Source organism: Ctenopharyngodon idella, chromosome 22, assembly GCF_019924925.1.
Source record: "Ctenopharyngodon idella isolate HZGC_01 chromosome 22, HZGC01, whole genome shotgun sequence".
Lineage (NCBI taxonomy): Eukaryota > Metazoa > Chordata > Actinopteri > Cypriniformes > Xenocyprididae > Ctenopharyngodon > Ctenopharyngodon idella.
Window position 1 is genome coordinate 15,357,526 of NC_067241.1, and position 21,479 is coordinate 15,379,004.

The 21,479-nt window shown below is 34.7% G+C and overlaps 1 long non-coding RNA gene across 14 annotated transcripts; it reads right to left on the reverse strand.

Moving 5' to 3' along the window:
* Window positions 1–5,539: 5,539 nt before the first annotated feature.
* On the reverse strand, window positions 5,540–20,189 carry LOC127504486 (uncharacterized). Of its 14 annotated transcripts, none has more exons than XR_007927392.1 (8): window positions 20,028–20,189; window positions 17,932–18,270; window positions 17,547–17,644; window positions 14,529–14,711; window positions 12,755–12,877; window positions 10,451–10,582; window positions 9,112–9,350; window positions 5,540–7,113 (listed from the first exon to the last, which is right to left on the reverse strand). It is a non-coding gene; the product is annotated as an uncharacterized LOC127504486 (long non-coding RNA). The 14 variants fall into 14 exon arrangements; XR_007927391.1 differs by having other exon boundaries at window positions 9,112–9,975; XR_007927388.1 differs by adding an exon at window positions 12,467–12,544 and having other exon boundaries at window positions 9,112–10,582.
* Window positions 20,190–21,479: the final 1,290 nt, after the last annotated feature.

Genomic DNA, 21,479 nt, shown 5'->3' on the forward strand with positions numbered 1-21,479 from the left:
TAATAATGTCACTGATTTAACCCACTCCCTATCACTCAATAAAATAATAACATAGCTGAGTGTTGTATCTTGTTTTGGTGTAACATTTCATTTGCGAGTATTGCTCTCACCCGGTTTGTGAATGAGTATAACTTGCACACAGCCACTTCAGAACTGTTCACGAGCTTTTATGGGTTTGATTTTGGTTGTCATTTGTTTAAATAAATCCCCCCCCCCAAAAAAAAATGTCGCTGTCTATCATAGACTGTAAAAAAGGGTGTCTGTCCGCTGAATGTGACCCTCCGATTCTCCTCCGTGGCCATATGGGAAAGTGAATATTAACAAAGACAACATTAAAACTACACTTGCATTTAACGTTACACCCTTCCAACAAAGAAATGAATCGACTTCTGTCAGCTTGTTAAACATTTATTTATTTGGACATTTTCTACCATATGATGGCTGAAGCAGCAGCGCGTGACACTGTTCTCACGGTAACCGGATCAACATTGTGAACGGAATTCTACAAAACTGAAGTGAAAACAGCAAATGATCATGCAATGGGATAAAATATCTTCTCTTCCCTGCAAACGATACCATGAAGAATGTGATTATTTAACCAAGTCAAAAACAAATAAGGTAAGCAGGTATCCATATTCATTTCAGTATCAGCAGACGCAAAACGCTATTGAAAGCGACAACTTTTAAAGTTAAAAAAACGATATAAGTTATGTAAACGATATAAACACCTTCTGGGTTCTCGATTTTATTGATTTGAGCAACCATAAACGATGCAAAACATACGAATTTTGAGTTTTTGATAGGATTCCTATATAGAAAAATCACTCCCTGCCCTCCAGACTCATTCGCGCTGCTGCAGTGATGTCATGTGCAAACAACCTATTACAGGTAAAATCAACAGCCCAAAGTAAATTAATTGAATCCATTTTTTTTTTATTTTATTGTGAGATTTCTTGTTTCCCTCACTCCAGTAATACTGATGACTGCATCTATCTGATATTGAAGGCAATGTGTCGAAGATTAGTCACATATTGATTGTTAAATATGCTTGTTATTATTTCTAGCTTTTATTCCTATTCAAATTTTATTTATTTATTTTTGGTGGCACATGGGTGGATCTCTGTAACCTTTTTATTCCGACAAACATACTCAGAATGTTTTAATGAGCAAAATGCTGCAGGAGTAGGCCTGCTAGCTCTATATGAGTGCCAAAAGTGAAGATAAAATGGTAAACTCTTTGATGAAGTAGTTAATTTAATTAAATGTTACTGAAAATTGTAGTATGTGTAATTTTACATAGTGACAAACTTTGCCCAGGGGTGGATTAAGACTCTTCAACCTTAAAATCCTTACAAAGTCAGGTTACCACTTTCTACACTGTACTCAGTTATTTTTAACTTGAGAACCCGACTGTTATAGATATAACCGTTCTAAGATAGAAATCTGAACAAGTATGCAGGAAAATAAAACATTTTAGAGCTAGTGAATCTAACTGTAACAGCTATAATATGATAAATACTTCCACATATGCTAGCATGATGAATCTTTGTGTATTTATAGTTGCCATATTGACTATATATATAGATAGATAGATAGAGAGAGAGAGAGAGAGAGAAAGAAAATGCGCAAAAATTCAGGAATCTTTGAAAGATATCACTGAACATTTATTTAACAATAGCAAAAGTACATTTCTTACTTATTATCTTAATTTTTCATCTATGTTTTTTGTTTATTTAAAAATTAGACAAATCTGATATTATTTGAATCTGTTATTTATTAGTTTAGATAGTTGTTTAATGCTTCACTAACTAGCAGAAGACACTAACCAGGTTTAAAGTAGTTGCACAGATAGGGTTCATTCACTGCGTTACAATGTGCCCCGCTATTAAAACTATGCTATACAGTTACCAATATAATTAACTTTTATGAATTTCTGTTGAGAAACCATGGGGAAAAATGTGAATAAAGACTGAGAGGAAGAACCTGAACATCCAGAAAACAATATTTCAAGAAATGTTCAGCATTTGTACTGTCTCATCTATTTATCTCGTGTTCTGTGAGAGCTGTGAGTGGAGGGAGAGTGTTTTGTTCAGCTCTGTGTTTTTCTGAATGTCTGAATATGTTTCTTCATCAGTTTGGGTGTATTGTTTTGACCAGTGCTGTATAGCTGTGTTTTACAGAGTGTTCATTGTCAAACTACCAAAATTATTTAAATTTGAATTTCTAAAAAAAAAATATATATATATATATAATATTATTATTATTATTATTATTATTATTATATTATTTTATATATTATTATTTTGTTATTTTATATGAAAAAATAACTTTCTTTTATTGACAAAATACTTTAGTTTGTCATGTATATTGTATTTCATTAAATCAGATAACATTTTAATGTGTCATATGTTCATGTTACAATGTGCCCCACCTATGGGGCATGTTGTCACATTTCACTTCCATTCTTTTAGGGTAAATAAAGAAAAAAGTATACACTGTATAAATGAAACAAAGTCACATATTTGTACCAGACATGTGTGAAATCAATGTGGAACAAAAAAAATTCTGTGAACCCAAACTGAAAGTCAAAAAGCGTTGGGTTGTGCCCCGCTCTCCCCCTATTTCTTTATTCTTAAGTCCAAGTTCAAAATAAAACTCTATGAACCGCTCCAGTGTTAACGTGCGGAGCTATCTGAAAGATATGCTTTGAAAAATATTTTTTCTTCCCATTCCATATTTTTTTCCTCCATATGTCCCTTTAGGGCTTCGTTCTACAATACGCCCTTGACAATTGTTATTAAAATAACGCGATAGAAAAGCGATAACCGAAAAATATGTTGAAATTCGCCTCAGAGTGAATATGCTCCGTTAATGCAGCATCAGATGCCGACAGCTCCATCACTTTTACTTTCACTTTCTGTAGTGAATACTACGGAGCCCCGCACATGACGTGCAGGAAAAAATAGTAGACTACGCACGATTTACTTTTTTTTTTTCTTGCATGTCATGTGCGGGGTTCCGTAGAATAGCCAACTGAACCTTTGCTCAACCCGTTGCTTGTGTGATATCCATTGGCTCGCTACGCCGCTAGTGCATGCGATAAATTATTGCATGATCAGACGTGCCATAGGCATATACATAACGCTACAGCGCCCTTACCCCACACACCTGACCCCGCTCCATCTCCCAACCGCGAACACAAATCATAGAAACTGAGTCTTTTTTTTTTTTTTTTGTCAGACTCGGATGCAACAAGCCAAACTTGTAGAATCAAAAACTAAAGAGAGACAATTATCCGTTTGTGGTTTGTGAATTATTCTGAAAATGAAAGTCTGAAGCCAACTTTTCAACTTTTACTTTTGGTTCATTTTGATGGTGCGAATTGAACAAAGAACTGCAAAGCGTTACACGGACCGTTCCACGCTTTCCAGTGTGTCGTGCACATTTGCCACACACATTCTGATGGTTGGTCAGGCTGTTTATTCTATTTCTACCCCTGAACATAAAAACGATAAATCAAGCCAAATTCTTTTATTTATTTATTTATTTATTTTTTATTTTTTATTATTTAAAAAAAAATTAAAAAACGAAAAAGGCACAATTTTCTCTTTTTCTGATTTATATATTAATGAAAAAAAAAAGAATAAAAAGAATCGTAAGACTGATTCGTGAACTAGGCATTTTCATCTTGGTTGAAGGCTCGTGGGGATGCTCAGTATAATTTGAATGAACACATCCTGCGCATGCTGTATGTATGAATCCGGCGATAGATCGATAAGCACTGAAATCACATACTTGCAAAAACATTCAGGGAATTTATAATGTCCTAATGAAAGGGCAGCCTATATACAGACCGTGGCTAGAAAGATGTTTGTGAATGCATCGCTTACCGGAGAAAAACAGGGCACCACGTCTATTTGCCCTATATTACTCATTAGGCCTTTATCATATTTACCACATGCCTCTCTGCCTTACGAATAACGCGACTTTCAAAGAAAACATATTCCACCTGCTCCATTAGAATTTAATAGTAGGCTACAATTATCCTATTTGTCTTATACCGTCATATTTTCCAGCATTTATTAGATATTCACTGTGTTAATAAATAAATAAATGAATAAATCCGTTAGGATTTCAGTAAAGTGGTTATTTTAGCTTGTTAAACATTAATTTGGTCTGATTTTATTCCTACCTGAACTGGACGTCGTTACATGTGCACAACAAAATCAAAAGAGAAAGTGTGTTCGGCAGACAGACACAGTTATGTTGTGTGATCTCGAAAATCACGTCATGAAACCCCGTTTCAGCAGCAGTCAGTTCTCATCACAGTTTTGAAAAATGCTACAGAAATGGTTAAGCTGCGGAGTGGATGGTTTTTGCTATTTAATGTACAACACTACCGTTCAAAAGTTTGGGATCGGTAAGATTTTTAATGTTTTTAAAAGAAGTTTCGTCTGCTCACCAAGGCTGCATTTATTTAATTAGAAATACAGTAAAAACAGGAATATTGTGAATATTATTACAATTTAAAACAGCTGTTTTCTATTTGAATATGATTTAAAATGTAATTTATTCCTGTGATCAAAGCTGAATGTTCAGCATCATTACTCCAGTCTTCAGTGTCACATGATCCTTCAGAAATCATTCTAATATGCTGATTTGCTGCTCAAGAAACATTTATTGTGTACAATTGTACAAAATATTTGTGTACAATATTTCTTTCAGGAGTCTTTGATGAATAGAAAGTTCAAATGAACAGCATTTATTTGAAATATAATCTTTTGTAACATTATAAATGTCTTTACTGTCACTTTTGATAGATTTAATGCATCCTTGCTGAATAAAAGTATTAATTTCTTTCATTTCTTTTCAAAAAAATAAAAATAAAAATTCTTGCTGACCCCAAACTTTTAAACGGTAGTGTTTGATGTTACAAAAGCTTTCTATGAAGACTGGAGTAATGATGCTGAAAATTCAGATTTGATCACAGAAATAAATTACTTTGTAAAATATATTCAAATAGAAAACAATTATTTTAAATTGTAATAATATTTCACAATATTACTGTTTTTACTGTAATTTCAATTAAATAAATGCAGCCTTGGTGAGCAGATGAAACTTCTTTTAAAAACATTGAAAACCTTACCCATCCCAAACTTTTGAAGCCATTCGCATGTTGTTCTCTGCATCGAATATATGACCAAAACAAACCTGTGTGTGTGTGTGTGTGTGTGTGTGTGTGTGTGTGTGTGTGTGTGTGTGTGTGTGTGTGTGTGTGTAGACAATCAAGATTTTAAGAAATTCACTGTGAATGTCTTTATTCAGAGCAGTGTTAAATCGGATGGAATCCCCACTTCAGAAATGTCAAAGCGGACGCTGGATCTTGTCAAAAGATTTGTTTTGTTTGGTGTCCAAATCCAGTAAAACATGTCAACATGCAGAAAGTCTTGTCAGATACCCCAAAACTTTATTAACAGTCGTCTATCAGCCTCAGAGTTTGACTGAGAAAGCCAGAGAAGAGCAGAAGCAGAAGATAAAGTGATGATAATAACAACAGCTGAGTTTATTGAATAATCTTAGTTGTGTGTTTCAATGCTAGATTTCATCTGACCAGTACAAATCCAACAAGTGTTGTTATACCAAGAGAAAAACCATGGAAAATTAATACTTCACAACATCATCCTGTGACGTTAAAAACCTTGAAATGGAGACATTCTCTTATAGTCATGAAGACAAACATCCCTTAAAGCCACACAATAATAATTAAACAACAATAAGATTAAACAACAATAAAAAAGAAATAATTAGAAATATAAAATACATAAAATGACGATAGTAATAGTAAAATGATTAAATGATAAATGGTATAATTAAACCATACAAACACAACACAGATGTATGGTTGCTCTCTCAAAGTAATACAAACTATTGAGAATCCTTACATCCTTCAGTATAAATATTTTTTTAAATAACTGCAGTTTTATACAATAAAATAAAAACAATACATCTAATTAATAAAAGGCATTAAAAATACAAAAAATAGCACTGCTCACAATTTATATAACAATAAATCCTGAATTCACCCTATAGTTATCAGTTATTGTGGTCCAATCCAAAACCAACAGCTCGTGTAAATGATTCAGTGATACAAATGCTGTATATCTTTTCAAATACAACAATCTTGAATCTCCACTGATAAGTCAGGGTTTGATGAAACAGCTTAAGAAAATACATGTTGGTCCTAAAAAACATCCTAAATAAATGTTTAAATATAATAAAAATTTAAAAAATTAAAAAACACAGAAAAAAAACTGACAGCTTATGAGATCACAACAGCTCTGATAAAGTGACTGACTCGCAGTCGTTGCTTATGAGCTGTTGAGTAGAAAATGTGCTACAGTATCTGTATAGATACTTATAAATGCATAACGTAATTTCAATTACAAAATTGTGCTTTTATAAAAATATTCTATATATTATACTAAATAATTTTGGAAATAACAAACAAAGGAGATATTGTCAGTGCACAATGGTCCTACTGTACAAATAAAATCAGTAGTTATTTGGCATTCACATTAATGCTATATTAATTATTAATTAGACTTAACAGGATTTTTTTAATCCCTTTGGCATCCTCTAGTGGACAATCTTAAGTGTTCAAACCCTTAATAATAATGCTAAAAGAATTATAAAATGTACAAATGGGACATTCTGTGGTCTTGTGCAGTTCAAGGACACATAAACATCATTATAACTAACAGCTGTTGTTCCAGTACGAGCTGCTCAAAGGATGCAGAATCACTTGAAAGTTGGGATTTTCCACACATCCCACTGGTTGATCCACACTCAAATGGATCTCACTCAAAACACAGCACCAGTGTCCCAGTGGTTACACTCTTCAGGCAGTCAAACATCATTTGAATCCTTATTGCTGGCTTCTAATTTAACATGGAAAAAACAACATGCCCTGTTTTTCCAGCTTAGTCCTGAGCCAGATGAGGTTTCTAAGTGTGAATAATTCCCCCACATTCATTAAATATCAATAACACTCCGGGATCCACAAAGACTGCTGGCTGCGCTGTTGTCATCTTGTGACACTTTGTAAGAAGTTGCCTGTAAGTCAACACAAAAACACAATTACATGATGCAAACCAAGTCATAATCAAGAACTATTTTAGGTTTATAATATCCAAACCATGCCCTTGCACAATACAATTTTTGAAGGAATAGTTCACCCCAAAATAAAAATTTGATGAAAATGTACTTATCCACCCTCAGGCCATCTGAGATGCAGATGAGTGTTTCTTCATGGGAACAGTTTTGGAGAAATTAAAGAGGACCTATTATGGCTCTTTTCACAAGATGTAATATAAGTCTCTGGTGTCCCCAGAATGTGTCTGTGAAGGTTTAAGCTCAAAATACCCCACAGATCATTTATTATAGTTTGTCAAATTTGCAAAAAACACACACAGTTTTTGTGTGTGTCCCTTTAAATGCAAATGAGCTGCTGCTCCCGGCCCCCTTTCCAGAAGAGGGCGGAGCTTTAACAGCTCATGCTTCGGTTGCTCAACAACAACAAAGCTGGAGAATCTCACGCAGCCAAAATGAGGATTGTCAGTAACGGTGTTCAGCCTTACATTGTTCAAACCGGAGTCGACACTGATGGAGAGACTCAGGAAGAAGTTACAACTTTTAGAATGAAACTGGACGTTTCTGAATGGATAGTGGATAAATTTATGTAGCTGCTGTGGAGTTGATTCAACTCATCAAAATATCTCCCTTTGCACTGAACTTTGAGCGCTGTAACTTTGCAGATGTTGTTTATGCTCAAACAGCATCATTACACACTAACTAAAGTTAAAAGAGTGAATCATAATCAAACACCCCTTTAACATTACTTCACTTTCTCACCAGTGAATCCTCTGCAGTGAACGAGTGCGTCAGAATGAGTCCAAACAGCTGATAAAAACATCACAATAATCCACATGACTCCAGTCCATCAGTTAACATCTTGTGAAAAGCTGAATGTTTGTAAGAAACAAATCCATCATTTGCTAAAATACAAGTCCTCTAGCTATAATATTCAGCTTGTCTGCACTGATCAAACACCATTACAAGCCAAGATCTAAACAAATACAACAGGGGATTTTGATCATGGACTGGTCTTTTGGCCAGAAGCGACAGTTTAAAGTTAAAATGCTTTAATGATGGATTTGTTTTCTTCGGTTCAGTTTTTAGATGTCAAAATGCCTCAAAATAAACAATTATTTCTCATAATTAAATAAATCTATGCTGCTGTTCTCTTGTTGTCCTATGACATTATGATGATGCAACTACTATAACATCATGAAACTGCGTGATTCTTCTATCAAAGACAATATGGCATGCTCGTATAATACTTACGATGCACTGTAATGATGTAAATCTTGTTTTCTAGCTTGGTGAAATCACGTTCACCATAAAGCTAGACAGATCTAGGTGTCATCAGCATAGCTGTGATAAGCAGTATTGTTGTTTTGAATTATATGGCCTAGTGGGAGCATATACAAACTGAACAGTAGAGGCACAAGGATCGAACCTTGTGGAACTCCATGTGTCAAAGCAGCCCAGACAGATTCATAATCTATGCTCACAAAGTAGCCTCGCACCATCTCAGACAATCCTACCCATTTTCCCAGTCTGTTGAGGAGTATATTGTTATATCAGTAATAGCATTACTGAAGTTTTGCCAGTGTCAGTATTTAGCCGAATATCATTTAATAACTTAATGAGTATCACACTAAACCACTCAATTCATATGGATTAGTTTTACGATCTCTTTATGAACTTGTCGAAGTGCCAAAGTGGTAGTTGCGTAGCTGTCAATGGAGGGACAGAAATTGCTCAGATTTTATTAAAAATATCTTAATTTGTGTTCTGAAGATGAATTAAAGTCTTACGGGTTTGGAACATCATGAGGGTGAGTAATTAATGACAGAAATTTCATTTTTGGGTGAACTAACCCTTTAAACGTCAAATGGCGCCACGCTACCAATTAAGGAGGTACTTTACAAGTGGTATTCTGCAATCTGATTGGGTGAAAAGAAAATGAAGCTTTACACTGATGCCTACCTTTGGCTAGGCGGATGTTGTGGATACATCACGCAGTGGTTTGGTCCATGCATAGAGGGTGAGAAAGTTTTGTGAAATACTCAGACAAAGTGAAAGACAAACTATTTCATTACCAATTTTCCACTTTAATGATGCTTTCACATTATGTCGTTTTGGCGTCTTACCTTTTTGTGAATGATTTTATTGTGCATGTCTCATGGGCTTCCTGTTCCATTGACTGATTCAGTAGAATTTACAAACTACAGTTACCACAGAATAAACAGAATAAGTTTATTTTTAAGCTGCAAATGAAGAATAGTAATCCATGTTGTGATTAACAGCACACTACTCCTGTAATAAATCTGGGTTCAGAATATAAAGTACATGGCAGGATATCTGCACTGCAGAATTTTATCTAGATGTGTGTTAATGTTAATGTAAAAAAAAAAATGGCACAAGATGGCTTCAGCTCAGCTGTCAAATTCAAATCAGTTGTTCCAAATAGGCTAGACAATGTTTTTAACTTTATTCTTAAACTAGAACACTTAAGTATTCTGAACACATATGTTCCACTCATCTGTGAATTAAACATATAAGAGACTGTCATTTTAGAGTTTGGCCACATTATATTTCCGCATCATTTACATGTCCTTCTGATAATACAGCAATCCATTCAAAGCACATCTCAAGGATTCACTCACATCAAAATGCATTTTGTTGATGAATGTGTTGAAAATGGCTAAAAGTAAAGACTAACATTAAGCATGTATATAACATGCACAAGTCACATTTTTAAAAAAAAAAAGAGTGGAAAGAGTGACATCATTTCCTGCCTGTAGAGTTTAAAGGTGTCTCTTTATGTTCACGCACAGCTCATATTAGAAACTAAAAGAAAAAAAACATTCTTTTATTTATTTTCATTAATTTCCAGCAAAAAGCACTGGTTTATACATTCTAAAAAGTGCCACATTTTATTGGTATCACTCTTTAAAGTAAAAAGCAACTTCTGGTCAAGCCAATTCATTTCCTTACAACACTGTCTGAAACCACAAAAGCAACTTCCTTTACACCTCTTTATATCATGCTATGTCAAATCTCAGAGCTATAGCATTGCAATACAGACACAGATAATGTGGTGGCTCATTTACTCATCCTAAATGTGATGGTCTCATAATGGATTAAATGTCATTGCTTTATTTACAGTGTATGCATGAAAATATATATATATATAACCCAGACTACATTACATCGAGAGCCATTGGTTGACATTAGAAAATCACTTGACTATTTCTAACACTTTAGGTTCTGTCTCATATGATTTGTTAACTGTATGAACTGGCTGTAACCAGGGTTTGTTTACCTGTATATGTACCCTGTTTCAGTGGTGGAGAGGTTGATGATGTTGAAACAGTTAAAGTGAAGGAGGGAGGCTTCCTCAATCTGCATTCTGCATTCTGCAGTCGAAGATCTTGAAACGTTCAGATAATGTGGACTTTTGAAAGTGGAAGACAAAGAAATAGAAATTTTAACCATCACAGACATCAGGACCAATGAATCTGGACTATTAACATTGATGGCCATTGTTGCAAAATTTGATGACACTGGGACAGGCTTTTCCCTGACAGCAACATAGTGTCGGCCCACATCTGGTCCATGTTTAATCCACATGTACCACATGTGGGCCGGATCTGGGCCACACTATGTTGCTGTCTGGGTTGGGAGTAAGGTTTCAGAAGAACACTCATACCATCTCATGAGAGCAGGACAGGTGTCACTTCCTCTTGATGATGAAAGAGAAACTGATTTTTACAAAAAGTTCATGCTGCTCAGTTGAACTCCAGTCGCAGCACTGAATATTTGATGCTCCTTAAAAATGTCCATCAGCATTCGGGCTCTCGTCTTGGTTTTCATCAGTGTGCAACAAGGTAAGGTATTTCTATTTTATTTTAAAATAATGTTCTAATTTGTTTTAGTATTCTCTCATCTAGTAACTTATCGGAACATAGCTGATGGTGTACGTTGTGAATAGTTCTCAATGAAATTTTCTTCCAAGAAAACAATTCTGACATTAAATGTCAAATAAAATTAAGTTGCAGTTCATCTCATATGGACACATGAGTACAAGCGAGCAAACATCTGACATGACTTGCTACGACATTGAGCTTATCTGATATTAACAGAAAGCTTAGAATGGTAGAAATATATATATATATATAAATGTTTAATATGCGTCATGCCATAATTCAGTTTCACAGAAATACTTTCTGGTTAGGACCATCATTGTCTAAACCCTCAACACGACCACTTCCTCTTTCACTCTTCAGATCGCTTTCATTCAAATGACTGTGCCTGCATTGCTAGAAATAGCCTATATGTATTGTCAATGACCACACTTTTCCGGGAAAATCAGCTTATAGTCTACAAATAGACAGCAGAAAGTCCTGTCCATAATTTGGTTTATTCTAGCCAACTTCCCACTATCAGATGTGTAAAGTGATCATTGGCAGTCTTTTTGTACCTACTTGCTGTTCAGGGTTATTTGAGATACGTATACTGTATAATATGCATGCAAAATTACAGGCATCAGATCTTATTGAGCCTCTCAATGATAGATAGATAGCCTATCTTATTGTAATAAATTAGGCAATCACTTGCTACACCCTGAAATCAATGCACTGACTCGCTTGCTAGTTGTCAAATAAAACTGGCATTGTACTGTATATTATAAATGGGTTGCTTTAATTTTTCTCTTCTAAGTCGCTTTAGTTAAAAGCATCTGCTAAACACATAAATGTAAATGACAGTTAAAATTAACATAATGGTGATTGTCTTATATATGGCATTCAAACGACTTTTCTTATAAAGTTCCCAACCATTTGTTGGAAGTAACAGGTCTCATTCTCTAGGTTATTCACCTGCCTGTATGTTTAACCTGTTTTCATATCGTTTCAGTGTGTGGAGAGGTTGATGACGTTGGAACAGTGAAAGTGAAGGAGGGAGGTTTCCTTAATCTGCATCCGGGACTTCATGATCTAAACGGAGACGTTCAGATACTGTGGACGTTTGAAAGTCCCAGTCAAAGCACGCGTGTGGCACAGATATATCAAGGGAAAATATACACTAATTATGACAAGAGACTCACTGGCAGAGTACAGCTAGACCGAGAAACGGGCATTTTAACCATCACAGACATCAGGACTAATGAATCTGGACTGTATAAAGCAGTAACAATTGTCAATAAAAAGATCACAGTGCAGAAATACAAAGTGGATGTCTATGGTAAGTTACAGCTGCAGTCAATATGGAAAAGCAACTAATAATATGGGATCAAAGCAATAAGATTCAGGATAATAATAATAATGTGATGTAGGCCTACATGTTTCCTCTCCTCCTGAAGCACCTGTCTCTGTACCTGCCATCAGCTCAGTTAGTGTCCACCAATCTACAGGTGACTCTTTGTAACAAACAACATATACAAATATCATCTGAAATTGTTGTTGAAAATCCTGATATTCAAGGATTGAATCACAATAAGACTAAATAATTGAGTAAATATACAAAGTAAAAAACACTTCAAGGTAATTTTCTGATTATTTCAACATTAAACATATAATATCTAGTTGTGATTTGTCTGACTTTCAATGGGAATAGAGAAATTACTTACCTGACAGGTTGCACCTAGTTAGGACTAGTGATGGGGAAACGAGGATTTTCGATGCTCTGAATCAATTGAACCAATTGCTTCGAAAATGATTCACTGTTTCGAAACGCTCGAAAATGGCGGCACCTGCTGGTCATAATGCAACGGTGTGAATGCAACGAAAACAGAACAGACAGACACTTTTTAAAAACCAATTGCAAATGTTTTTATGAAAGTTTTTCTTATTAAATGTAATCTACAAATAATTAAATTTGAAGGTTCTAACAAATTTGTGTTTTATTCATTTGTAGTGCTATTATAGGCAGGGCTTGGGTCAATTAGAAGCAATTAAATATCAGTTCCTTTTTTTTAAGTATTAAAATTCATCAAATTAATAAAAGAAAAAAAAATCTCTTCCCTGTCATTATCCTTACGCAGGTGACGCAGTAATCACAGTGAAGGCTTTTGTGTTTATGTCCGAATGCCAGCTCAGTATTAGCCAAAGCTGATCATGTGAGCAGCACGACACATGCGTGTGATGCTGACGCAGGAGCCGGCCAATAATGAGCCGGCATTCTGACGTAGAACCTGGAAGCGCTGGACGTAAACAACGTGTGAGAATGACACAGAAGAGAAGAGACTGTTGAATAAAGTCGTTAATTGTTTTTGTGCACAAAAAGTATTCTCGTTGCTTCATAAAATTTCATCAAAAATATCTTAATTTGTGTTCTGAAGATGAACGAAGGTCTTACGGGTTTGGAACGACATGAGGGTGAGTAAATAATGACAGAATTTTCATTTTTGGGTGAACTAATCCCTGACTTAATGGCTTAACGGATCTTTATAAAAGTCCACATTATTGTTGCAGATGAAATATAACATGGATAACATCAAACAAATTTTTATTTATCAGGTTAAATGTTGATTATTAGTCACTCAAACCCCTTTATCTAAACCTTTCTACATAAAGGGTTAGTTCACCCAAAAATGAAATTTCTGTCAGACCTTCGTAAGACCTTCGTTTGTCTTCGGAAAACAAATTAAGATATTTTTGATGAAATCCGAGAGGTTTCTGAACCACACATAGGCAGCAACATCATTGCACTTTTCAAGGCCCAGAAAGGACCTTAATATTATGAAGCGACGAGAATACTTTTTGTGCGCAAAAATAACGACTTTATTCAACAGTTTCTTTTCTTCCATGTCAGTCTCCTATGCTATTGAGTATTTAATGACAGAAATTTCATTTTGGTCGGTATCGCACATCCGCCATGTTTGGGTTTTTTTGTTTGTTGGTTTGTTTTACACTTTTTACCCATGTTTGTAGTTCTGAACTGAATCCTCCTCCAAAGCACAATGGGTTGTGGGCAATTATTAGCCAGAAATTAGTACACCATCCGGGGACTTTTGTCAAACTCTTTTTAACATACTATGCTTTGGGACACACTTATTGTAATCTCACATATTAGTATTTAGGATGGATAGTATGCACACCGATTTGAAACAACAGATCCGTTTCGAAGCTTCATAAAGCAGTGTTTCGAAAGCGCCCGTCACTAGTTAGGACAAGGTGACAGACTGCCAGTACTTTTTCAAAACACTCAAATAACTTAACCTTACAAACTTTAACTGTCCACAGGTACATCACAGCGATCACAGACGAGTAACAGCACCACCCATCCACAAACACGAGCATTCTGCACTAATAATCAAGGTACATTTCTGTCACAATGACATTTGCTTGGGTTTCCACAAAGGCAAAGCTACTTATTTGTAGAACTAGATTCATGAATAACACCTGGCTGTATCTGTTTCTCTTCATCTTCAGATTCCTTGGAGAGTTGTGGTGAGGGTGAGGTTCTGATCCGACTGGTTCTGTCTGGTCTGGTGGGGACTGCCACTGTTGTCTTTCTGGTTGAGCACATAAGATGCTGCACAGCTCGAAGAGGAGCTCAATCTTCCGTGTGATGACGAAAAAAATCTATACGACATCACATGATCAGTGTATTCTTAATTTAAGCTATGCATTCTCTCAGAGTTCTTTATGCACAAAATAAATCATTATAATATTAATCATAATAATATTTGTTTCTTCTAGTCTGACCTCGTTAAGTGGAAATGTAAAGTATGTAAAATATGAAATATTATGATTAACTTGAACTGTGTATTTTATCATTTTTAAGTGTACAAATAAAGAGAGGTTGAATAAATAAAGTTTATTATAGTTACTGCACTGAAAAGAATTGATGTAGAAACAATTTTAACAAAGAAACAGTAGGCAACATTGAAATAAACATGAAATTTTGAAATGAATACTTCACATTGGCACATGTAGTGTACACTGAAAAAAAGTCTGTTGAATTTACATGATTTAACGGTGTACATCAGTCCCACATGAATCAGTTAAGTTACACAAATAGAATTTGTTCATGTTATTCGTGTAACTTCAACATTATGAATGTGAAGCACGGCCTAAGCAAATGCTCCACTCTTCTCCACAATAGTAACCCAGTGAAATTTAGAACATTCTAATAATTCCAATATAAGTGAACACTGAATACTATTGAACACTATCAAGGATCCCAGTTTTCATCTTACTGAAAAAGAAATAAAATAAATCATTTTTAAACATTTTCTGTCTTGATCCAGCCATATGCAATGCATGCTGGGAACTAACAAGCACCCCCCAGTTTCAGTTAATGGAACAAAACTCATTCATGTAATCCCAACACAAACGGATTAAGTAAACTTCAATATTAGATATATTTAAGTGTATTGAACACAATGAAATTAAGTGTATAGGAATTGTGTTGATTTTGCTTATTTTAATTAAGCAATTTGAACAAACAGCAAAAATCTTTTTTTCAGTATAAATGTAAAGGTAAACAGGGAACATTATTTGCCTTTTCTTTGTAAAAATACAAATGTTTAAAACTCAATGCAGTTACAACAGTTGTTGGGTAAATGTACTCAAAAATGTACATCCTGTTATTTTCACATTTATCCTAATTGTGCAATTTTATCAGGCATATTTCATTATTAATAAATTAAACATCTCTGAAATAAGCTTAAAAAACCTAGCTATACAATATTTTAAAATACATTCAATACTTAATGCTTCCCAAATGGCTCAGATTTTACAAAGCAGCACCAAATTCAAGACAGGCCTCTCGTGACATGAAATTGTAAGGTGTAAGAGCCTTATTTAAATGCTTCAGTGTAAAAAAAAAATTCTAAAAAAATAAATAAGTAAACAACCCCAACCCCTGTGCAAAGGCCACAGCCTACTTTAAGGCAGCTTTGTTGTAAATACTGATAGCAGTGTTGTTGTAGACTGTAGATTGCTTACAGCATTTCAGCTTGGCACATGAAATCAACTAACAGGAAGTGACATATCAACTATTTTACAAGAATTTCAAGTGTGGTTCATCCAACCAGAATTTAGAGTCTGAAGAAATGTTTTAGGACTATTTTGTTTGTACTTCAAATGATAACATGGGAATGCTGATTGAGTGCATTTAAGACTCAAATCTTATCTTTGGTCTAATTGCATTATGTTCCAAATAAAAAAATTAAAAAAAAGAATCAAATGAGATGAAGTACCCTTAATTTGTAAAGTTCTAAAAAGCCCATGGTTATGAAACAGTAAAAACTCTGAAATTGAATTTCCAGCAAAAATAAATATATGAATAAATAAAACTATAAGGCCTGACAACAATGTACTAAAAATTGAATCATTTTTCCTTTGCATTTTTTCATACAGATGTCACTTTAAAATAAAAACTGATGTGACTTTGTAAAGAAACACTACACGCCTGTAGATTTTGGTCGTACGGCCCATATACGCTATGGTTCCATTTCAAGTGCAGCTGCACTTAAACTGTATGATTGTGCGTATATTTATAAAAGTCTATTTGCTTTATGACTACAAACTAAATACAGCATTTGAATAGTCCATCTTATATCCCTTATATCCTATTACTTCATTTTCTGTCCATCCTGAAATTGTGCACCTTAATGAGAATGGTCAGGACGTGCAACATTTCACTTAATGCTTAAATGTAAGAAAGTTCTTTCAGCGCAGCTGTTTATGTTCTCTGAAAGTGTGGATGGAACTGTAAAACAAAACAAGACCACAGTTGTAAAGAATGTAAAGCTAGTGAATTGTAATCTTGTTGATGCTAAAAATACATTTACGTGCAGTTCACCTCAAAACAAACATTCTGTCATCATCTGGATGATGGATGTAACAACACATAATAAACAATTATTTTGACCATGAGTGGAAGCATGGTTTTGTAGTACCGTCTTTGAATTTATATATTAAATTATTATTGTACTGCACCAATAAGCACAACTACTGATAATATTTTCTACAGGATATTCTTGTGGTAAGAACATGACTGATTTGGTTTCTTTAAAAAAAAAATGATTAAAGTTTGTCTAAAACATTTATGGCTGTCATACTTTTTGTCAATTAATATCAGCTCATGTCAATTTATATCTAGATAAATTTTAAAGTCCTTACTAAACATTTATTGCCCAGGAACAGCAATGTAACACACACACACTGAACATGTTGTCACACAATACTGGGCAAGTTGTTACAACGAACGCCGTAATTTAAAAGCCTATTATAGGCTTTTCAGCAAATTTTTCCCTTATTCATTAACAAAAAAATAATGAAAGAACAAAATGTAAAAGGTTACATACAAAGTTATATCAAGCCATTGTTTCTGGCCTTTGTACATAGTTAAAATATATATATTTTTAAAATCATAAGTACATGTGCCAATATGAATATATTGAGACTTACCTTGTAGATTAAACCAAGAATGACCAAGAGGACAACTGCAAATACAGCTACTGCCATGACAGGGTCTAACCAACTTAAGATGGAATGTTGTGGAACCTCTGTAAAGACCGGCAAAAACAGGAAAAAACACTTTAAAATAGTTCACACTTCAGATATACCTCAATCAGCTCAGAATGAACCATGAGCTCTGATTGTCTTAGTCATGCAGCATTTTTGCTACAGTGAGGACAGTAATATTACTTCTTGACTCTGAAAACTTTAGTTTAGTCATCACCCATTGTAAAAATGAAGGACTTGACTAAGACCAACATCCTACAAGTGCAGATATTACTCAAATCAGTGGCTGAAATCAAATCAGTCATACATATTACTGTAACATACTGACCTTCAACATGAAGAGTCAGTTTCAGGACATCCTTATTTCCATTCAGGATGACACTGTACTGGCCATTGTTACTGCTGTTGACATTCGGGATGATGAGACATAGATTTCCTGAGTATACTTGAAAATAGCTCTCCGATGTTGGATGGTTGTTACATGTCCCATTATCACAGAAATATTCAGCACATAATTTATCTTGATGGTATGTCATCAGCTGATCATCCTTGTCCAGCGAAGAAACGTTTAAAACTGGTTCAGTCACTGTCGCTCCCTGCGGAACAGTCTTTTCTGTGGTGGGAACATTGGAGCTTGTACAGCTGGCCAGTAGAAGGAACAGCATCACTGAAAAGGTAAAGAACATTTATTACTTTAAACAAACATTTGAGTTCTTTTTGAGCTTCCTTATACTTAACCCTTTCTATTATTTTATCAATTTTATTTAATTCACTTTAAAGGGATAGTTCACCCAAAAATGAAATTCTGTCATCATTTACTCACTCTTTAAGTTGTTCTAAACCTGTATGAGATTCTTTGTTCTGCTGAACACAATGGAATATATTTGGAAGAATGTAACCAAGTAGATCTCATCCCCCTTTGACTACCATAGTAGGGGAAAAATACTATGGTAGTCAGTGGGGGTGAGATCTGTTCAGTTACTGACAATCTTCCAAATATCTTCCTTTGTGTTCAGCAGAACAAAATCTCATACAGGTTTAGAACAATTTGAATTGAATGAATTTTCTTCCCCCTTCACATCTGTCACAATAATTTTAATGTATGCTTTACTTTTGCAGTTTAACCTGTTAACTGTCGCCCCCACTTTTTTTTATAGACATGAAAATGCACTATCCAAACTTAAATGGTTGTAATTCAAGAATACTTTGGAATATAGACATAAGGTTGGTTTTGTTTTAAAGATGAAATTTGGCAGATTATTGTAGAAGTGAAAAAACGTATGTAAGTGAAACAGAAAAAAAGTTATAGAAGTTTAAGTTTATGAAAATATAAAATGTAAAAATATAATATTTTATATAAAATATATATTTTACAAAACAAGATTTACTCTAAAACTGCAAGGAAATCAAAGCCAAAAATCTGAACAAGTTGTGTTCCAAATTTCAGGTTGATATCTTAAAAAATGAGCTTTCAGTAAGATTTTGTTTGGGTGCAGTACCACACTTTTTCACTAGATGACAACCAAGCTCCATTACTGACCATATAAGGGCGCCTCCATTTCCATATATGGTTTGAGTGATCTGAACCATATATTTCAATTATTTTCATACAATTTATGAAGTAGACATCCTATATAGAAGTAGTATGGGAAGTTTGGCAGAATTTGAAATGAATTTAGCTTCTAATAAACATAAAAACAACATGTATGTGGGCTATAGATTGCTGCCACAATCAAAAATGTATTTTTTTTTTTTTCTATTAAAAACATTTTCAGACTTTTTTTTCTCAAAAAATTGAATGGATGTTATATTTTGAACTATTGGCATGAAAACAAACATGTTTCAACCAATCTTTAATGATTTTTCATGTTCATCGCTATTTCAAAATAAAGGTCTGAACATGCCTTATGAGTATGAAAATATGCTTGTTGCAAATTGATAAATTACTGCTCCTCTGTAATGTTTTGTGAAAACTACAGATTCTAAGCTTTCAAATGATATATAGTTTGTCAAGATTAGTTTAGTTTTAGTATAGGATATTACTGTTTTAAATATGTAATGGCTGTGCGCCCACCGGTGGGCCAGTGACAGTTAACAGGTTAAATAAACTTTACATCTCACATATTTCAACTGGGTATCTTGCATTATTAATATTTATGTTTTTTTTTTAAATAACCAAACTTAAACAACATGACGCACGGTCCCTCGAGCGCAGCTGATGACGCTTTGAAGTGACGCTCGAGGGATGAAGAAACATTCCAATATAAATAACATTTAACGTTACTTCGATTCCTCCGTCCTCTTTTCTTTCCTTGCATCCTCACCTCACATACATCCTATTGGGAGTGGAGTTGAGATGCGAGGAAAAAAAACGCGGATGCACAAATAATTGTCGTTCAATTCTGAAAAGTAATAACGTCTTACCTTGAATACACAACATCCTACGTTGCGTTTCTAGTAGAACAGCTCCCAGCCTCCCAGTCCCAGTCCTAGCGTCTATATCTGCTCTCACGAACACGCTGTTTCCTCACCGCTTGTCATTTCAACTCTGACCGGCGCTGTTTGCTGTTTCTGTACTACAACTTCACTCTAAAGTCTTTGATTGGTCGCTGTCAGCCCCACCCCCGTATACCCCTGTCGCTGATTGGCTAAGCGTAGACTGGCGATTTCTATGGTCAAAAACTGCAGAGTCACGAGACTGTGAGTCACTCCACGTGTATCCTGCAAGCTCAAAACAACGGAAGTGTAAAGAGCTGGTTGTTGTTCCCACAGAGACATTATAATAAACATAATATAAAAATGTTTATTATAATGTCTATGGTTGTTCCCACCACCACTTCACAGTAACAGTTTTCCACCGAAATACTCCTATGTTAGATATCCGTTCAGTCATTATTATGATTATGATTTTTTTTTTTTTTACATCTTTTAAGTGTTTTATATGTTTTATGGACCGGTGACAAAAATAGCAGTGGGGGTTTCACTCTGAACGTTCTACTTTCTTTCTCTTTTTTTTCTATCGTGCATTGTAAGCATTTTAAGTCTTTTAATAAATATTCTGTATTCTGTGGTGGTGGATGTCTTTTTGTCATTCATGCTCAGGATGCAGATTTAATAGGCCAACATTTGTACTTGAAATCCATTATCTGAACAAGATGTCCAGGACCTTCGGCAGAAAAACAGGCCCACAACATTAAAGATCCAGCAGTATTTTTAACCATGGGTATGGGGTACTTTTTATCTCTGTTTGCATCAAACCCATCTGCTGTCTGACAACTGAATATGCTGGAGTTTGTTTTTCTTGAAACTCTCCCAAACATCTTGTGGGGATGTAGGTGCTGTTTGATCATTATTTTAGGCTTTCTGACCCCAATAATCTTGAAACTAATCTCTGCAATTCTCCAGCTGTGATCCTTGGAGAGTCTTTGTCCACTCAAACTCTCCTCCTCACCGCATATTAGGACGATTTAGACACACGTCCTCTTCCAGGCAGATTTGTATAATCTTTAGTTGATTGGAACTTCTTAATTATTGCCCTGATAGTGGAAATGGAGATTTTCATTGCTTTAGCTATTTTCTTACAGCCACTTTCTATTTTGTGAAACTCAACAATCTTTTGCTGCACATCAGAACTATATTCTTTGGTTTTTATGATGAATGATTAAGGGAATTTGGCCTTTGTGTTTCCTCATGTTTATACTCCTGTGGAGCAGGAAGTCATGGCTGGACAATTTCATGCTCTTAGTCACCCTGGTGTGCTAAAAAAAAAAAAAAAAAACATAAAAAAATTCAATGGGAATATACTTCAGAGATATTTTACTCGTAAGAATTTCTAGGGGTGCCAATAATTGTGGCCAACATGCATTAGAGAAAAAC